Consider the following 6,471-nt stretch of genomic DNA (forward strand, 5'->3'; position numbering starts at 1 on the left):
TCTTGCAGCGCACAGGTACGGGCTCAGGGGCTGCCAGTGATTTTCTGGTTGCCCCAGTCCTGTTTACCCTCTTGTGCGGTGTGGGGGGTGGGGGAGGGGCTTCTTCCTCTCGTGTTTTAGTGTGAACTGTTTCTCCCCTTTAAAGTGTGGAAATGCCCCGATTCTGCGTACCTTCAATGCTGCGCCCTGTTGTGGGGTTCCTTCGTTCCTCTGGACTCGTTTTTATTTCCCCTTGAGGGGTTCTGTGTGGTTCGGTCAGGAGAGATCGAGCAGCTGCTCCTTACTCTGCCGCCATCTTAACCGGAAGTCAAGAATTCACTTCTGTTAATCTTAACAAGGCTTCAATAAAGATGCTGAGGATTGTGGAACCATACCCTACATGAGGTTAACCAAACCTGAAGTCTGTAAATGATTTGATTTACAAACGTGGTGATGGCAAAATCAAGAAATAAAGAATTGTCCCAACTGATGATGCCCAACTTGCAAAATCTCTTAGTAAATATGGAATTATCTTTATGGAGGACTTGATCCAGGAGATCTACACTGCTGGCAAGCGCTTCAAAACTGCCAATAACTTCCTATGGCCCTTCAAATTATCTTCTCCATGGGATGGAAGTAAGAAAAAGATTATACATTTTGTGGAAGATGGAGATACTGGTAACAGGGAAGATTGTATCAACAGGCTTATTAAAAGAATGAACTCAAGGTTTCTACCATGATTTTTTTCCTAATCATCTGTTAATAAAATTTAAAGATATGAACAAATAGTTGTAAAAATGACTGTAAACATATTGTGAAAATGACCAATGACCATATGAAAGATGGTTCCAACGCAATATTCCCTCACACATTGCACACTGACAAAGATGTCAAAAGATGGAAATGGTCAATGTTATGGGGATTCTGGAAAGACAGTGGCACTAATATACTGTTGGTGAAACTGTAAATTAGTCCAATCATTTGATACAACTCTTTGGGATTACTTTTCAAAATAAATAATATATACATATGATTTGACCCAGGGACTCTACTAACAAAGAGGTCAATGATAAAACAAAATGTTGTGATAATTAGATTAAATCTATCCTGCCCATCTTTGGATTTAATCACCAAAGGTGAAAACATCTCCATTTAACTCACAAGTTGTGACCCACATGTGCTAGAGTAACAAACAGGAATTTACTGACTGCCTCATGGGCAGTCCTAAGAAAAGCGTCTGTTGTGATTGGACACGTAAACTGAGAGGAGGCCACAGGAAGTGACGCAAAAGAGGCCCCTTTAAAAAGAGACCTCAGTCAGCTGGGCTCGCTCTGCTGGTTTGTGAACGGGACCTGAAGGAGCTCTTCTGGTTCATGATGGGGCACTCCACATGGTGAGTGTAAAGACTGAATCTTCCTGAACTTCACTTAAGGAACTTCCCTTTTAATAGAGTCTTTGTGACTGAAGCTTTTGCTTCTTTAACCTCTGGGGCCCTCCAGGTCTCTGGCCCTCTGAGTCTCTGGCCTTGGAATTGTAAGAAGGAAATTTTAGGTCTTATATAGATATATATTTAAAGTGTGACCGCCAGGAATCAACAATTCAGGTTGATTCCGTAATTAAATCAGACCCAAGTCAGCATCGGGTTGAGGCAGTTTATTTACAATTAGGAAGGTAAAGGTATGGGAATAAAGAGGAAGGAAGAGGCTAGTCCAGAAAGCTTAAATAAATCAGGCTACAAGCCACAAGGCCTAGCAACCAGATAGGCTAGTGCCTACTTAAGGCAGAGTTTGGAAGCGGCCCAGGTGGCCAAGGAAGTCAGCCTAACTTACCCATGTGACAATACAGAGTAGAAGCTGTCTGTGTGGTCTCAGGAGCTCCTTCAGCACCAAGTTCAAGGTGGGAACTGCCTCCACAGGAAGTAACCAACATACTTAAAAAGTCTCTAGTCACTTCCCATGGGTCCACCTCTAATTCAAGTGGACAAATGGCAGTCTCTACATTGATTTGGACTGCCCAAAGGGCAGTCCCTTGTTCTTGATTTGTTACTTATTGTCACGTGTGGGTAACTCGTCTCCCCTCCCCACTAAGGGAGGTGAGGATTATATCATTTCTATGCCTATGTTGAGTAGGGTTTTGACTATGAATCGGCAGATATTAATTCCATTTACACAGAATCAAGGCTGAATTTCCCTCTGCTGAGGGTTAATTAGATCTACCTGGATTGAACTAGGGGATCAGAGCAAATTGCTTACTGTGTTAGATTACTTATCTTATCCTCTCTCTTATTTCTACTACCTCTTCTCATTTGTAAATAAATTTCCATAAAAGTCATTTTAACTTTAAGTTAATCTTTAATTGGGGACTGATAATTATTCAATCCCCTGGTGACCAACCTTTTAATATTTATCCAATAAAACCCCCTTTTCACCCCTTACAATGTCCCATTTAGATAACTTTTATATCTTTATATCTATAACTATCAATTTTAATGACTATATCTCAAGATAGAAATATATACACTTTATTAGCAAAGAAATAGGAATAAAAATAAAGCAAATATCCACTGATTAAATAATGGTTGGAAAAGATATAGTACATGAATGGAATGGAACATTGTCATTCCTGCTGAAAGGAAAGGTGAATATGATGAATTAGAGAGACATGGGAAAATTAACTGATATAAAGCAAATAATGCTGAACGAGAAAAATAATGATTATAATGACCAAAACAAAATGTATATGTCTCCCTTTTCCTTAGTGGTGGTGATATAGGAATAAGGTGAATTGATAAACAAGATAATGTGTCCCTAATACTAAAATCTAGAGGAGTAATTAGATGAGGATCAGGATACTAGCAGTATCAAAGTTGAGAAGGGAAGCATGAGAAATTTTGTAAAAGGTAAGGTCTATGGGACATGACAACTGGTTGGATATTATAGGAAGGAGAGAGTGAGGAGTTGGGAATTACACTTAGATCGTGAGCCAAGGTGACTAGAAGGATGGTGGTACCCTTGAAAGTAGAAGGAAGAGGTTTGGGGGAAAGTCATTTAGTTTTGGATATATTTTTAAATGTCTAAAAAACATAGCCCAATATATGTGTGTATGACAAGTAGTTAGCTAAGGATTTGAGGCTGGAGGTCAGGAGAGATTAGGGCTTGATAAGAAGACCTGAGAATCATCTACAAAGAGATGATAAACATCCATGATGAGTTGTTAAATTAAGGAGCTAATTTATCAAGTGAAATAAGATACAGGTAGAAGCGAAGGCACAAAACAAACCTTTGGGGTCACCTGTGATTGATAGGGGAAAAAACTGATAGGAAGAAAAATCATGAAACTCTAGAGAGAAGAAAGCATCCAGAAAAGAGTGATTGAAAGTATTAAAGGCTACAGTGAGGTTGAGAATAATAAGGATTAAGGGAAGGCCATTACATTTAGTAATTAAGAAATTACTCATAACATGAGAGAACTCATTCAGCTTAATGATAAAAGCCACATTGCAGAAAGTTAAGAAGGGGGCAGGGGAAGAAGTGGAAGAAAAAATGGAAAGTTCATGTGAGAGTTCTTGAGGATGGAAGAGACATGGGTGTGTTTATGGCAATATGAAAAAAGCCAGATGATGGAGAAATAAAATTGACAACAGAACTGAGCAGACTATTTACACTGGTCTTTTTTTTTAGAATATTTTTCCATGGTTACATGATTCATGATTTTTCCCATCCTCCTTCCCTCCCCCATCCCAGGGATGACAAGCAATTCTACATAGTTACACATGTTTCATTGTTCAAAACCTATTTCCATGTTATTCATATTTGCGGTAGAGTGATATTTTAACATCAAAACCCCAATCACATCCATATCGAACTATGTGATCAATTATATGTTTTTCTTCTGTGTTTCTGCTCCCACAATTCTTTCTCTGGATGTGGGTAGCATTCTTTCTCATAAGTTCCTCTGGATTGTCCTGGGCCATTGCGTTGCTGCTAGAAGAAAAATCTATTATATTCAATTATATCACAGTGTACCAGTCTCTGAGTACAATGTTCTCCTGGTTCTGCTCCTTTCACTCTGCATCAATTCCTGGAGGTCTTTGAAATTCACATAGAAATCCTCCAGTTCATCATTCCTTTCACACAATAGTATTCCATAACCAGCAGATATCACAACTTGGTCAGCCATTCCCCAATCAATGGGCATCCCCTCATTTTCCAGTTTTTTGCCACCTCAAAGAGTGTGGCTATGAATATTTTTGTACAAGTATTTTTCCTTATTATCTTTTTGGGGTACAAACTCAGCAGTGGTATGGCAAGATCAAAGAGCAGGCATTCTTTTAAAGCCCTTTGTGCATAATTCCAAATTGCTCCCCAGAATGGTTGGACCAATTAACAACTCTACCAGCAATGTATTAGTGTCCCAATATTGCCACATCCTCTCCAACATTTATCACTTTCCTTTGCTGCCTTATTGACCAGTCTGCTGGGTATGAGGTGGTACCTCAGAGTTGTTTTTATTTGCATTTCTTTAATCAGGAGGGATTTAGAACACTTTCTAAAGTACTTATTGATAGTTTTGATTTCATTATGTGAAAACTGCCTATTCATCTCCCTTGACCATTTGTTCATTGTGGAATGGCTTGATTTGTTGCAAATTTGACATAGTTCCTTATATATTTGCGAAATTAAACCTTTGTCAGAGATTTTTGTTATAAAAATGTTCTCCCAGTTTGTTGCTTTCCTTCTAATTTAGGTTGCATTGGTTTTATTTGTATAAAACCATTTTAATTTGATATAATCAAAGTCACTCATTTTACATTTTGTAATGTTCTCTATCTCTAGTTTTGTCTTAAATTCCTTCCTTTTTCACAGATCTGAAAGGTATCCTATTCTATGTTCACCTAATTTATTTAGGATTTCATCCTTTATATTTAAATCATTTACCCATTTTGAATTTATCTTGGTATAGGGTATGAGATTTTGATCCAGACCTACTTTTTCTGATACTGTTTGTCAGAGAGTTTTGTTATAAAACTATTCTCACAGTTTCTTGCTTTCTTTCTAATTTTGGCTGCAGAGCCAATGGATTTATAAAACCACATATTAGCATTATCTATTTTCTAATACACTTTGTTATTTTGCTAAATATTTCCCAATAACATTTAACCTAATTAAGGCTGTATTCAGGAATGTCTTGGGCCCATGTGACACTTCTACCCTACATGAATGAAATCGCAAGCTTGGGCATATAAGTACATATAACATTTAATATTTTATATCATTTGAGGTGAAGGAGACCAGAGTTAAGGAGAAACTGGAAGTATAGTAATCCAGGAATGAAATGATGAGATATATACTACAATACTGGCAGTGCGAACAGAATGGAATGTGGAAGATGAAGATACAGGGGGGAAAAGAAGAAAGAACAGGATGACTTGAGTTTGAGATATGAGGAGCTTGAAGAAACATCAGGGTATTCAAGAGGGTGGTACTATTTCATTATTCCAAGTTGCTTTTTGTATTTTAGTTAGAATTCTAAACACTGTAGTGATAACCAACCATTTCTTTTAACAGAATAAGAAACTACAAACAAGTTGTAAAGTCCAATTGAAAATGTATATTGAAATGCTGTCTCAATGTAAAGTATGTAAAGCACATAATAATTCAATAGTGACTATGGCATAACTAACTCTGTGAACAGGCATTTGCCTTTGAAAGGTAAAGAGATGCCAGACTGGTCACATTAGCATATAATACAGCTGTCCTACAATATAGAACAACAGTAGAGGGGATTCACATCACTTGAATGTTAATCTTTTCCTACCATGAAAAATGTAAGCTAGTAGGGATATCTATGGATTACACTTTACTTTTGGGCACCACTTCAGCCTTATTTGGGTGCCCAATGATGCTGATATTGCAACCCTGAATTTACTGGCCTAAGTGAGAGAAGATGGCAGTCACAGGTACCCATTTCTCAGTTAAGACCACTCTGCCCTCCCTGTCCCAAACTCTGGGAGGCAAGTGGTGAAAACAGACAGGTAGCAGCTGTTGCTTCTCAACCTCCTACTCCTGCCCAGACAACTGAAGGGCTTGTCAACAAGCAATCTCTCTCCATCAACTATGCTGCCTTCCCATTAAGAGTAAATAAGAAAATTCAGCAATTTGGTGGTTTTTTCCCAGATGCTACTCACTTCAGACAAGAGAACCCATCTCTAGGTTGGCATTTTCAATAAGACTGAATCTCTTCCTGTCTAAAAAAGTAAATTTGGTAACAACTGGAGTGGGGTTATTGTCATCTCTCATATCTCTTGGACAAAAGAAATGGACAGCAGCAAATGACATTGAAGCTATCTGGCTTCTTGGAGTCTCCTGTTTCCTCCATTACATTGAATAACTAAGTCATTGTGTGTATTGGCTTTTTTTTTCACAATCAGGCCTATTATTCTTCCATTCAAAATCTGAGGAAGAATCACAGAAGAAATTACCCTTTTCAAAT

The 6,471-nt window shown here is 38.0% G+C and overlaps 1 pseudogene; it reads left to right on the forward strand.

Moving 5' to 3' along the window:
- Nucleotides 1-719, forward strand: part of LOC123253528 — a 9,363-nt pseudogene extending 8,644 nt beyond the window's left edge.
- The last annotated feature ends 5,752 nt before the right edge of the window (nucleotides 720-6,471 follow it).

The sequence above is a fragment of the Gracilinanus agilis genome, chromosome X (assembly GCF_016433145.1).
Source record: "Gracilinanus agilis isolate LMUSP501 chromosome X, AgileGrace, whole genome shotgun sequence".
In the NCBI taxonomy this organism is placed as follows: domain Eukaryota; kingdom Metazoa; phylum Chordata; class Mammalia; order Didelphimorphia; family Didelphidae; genus Gracilinanus; species Gracilinanus agilis.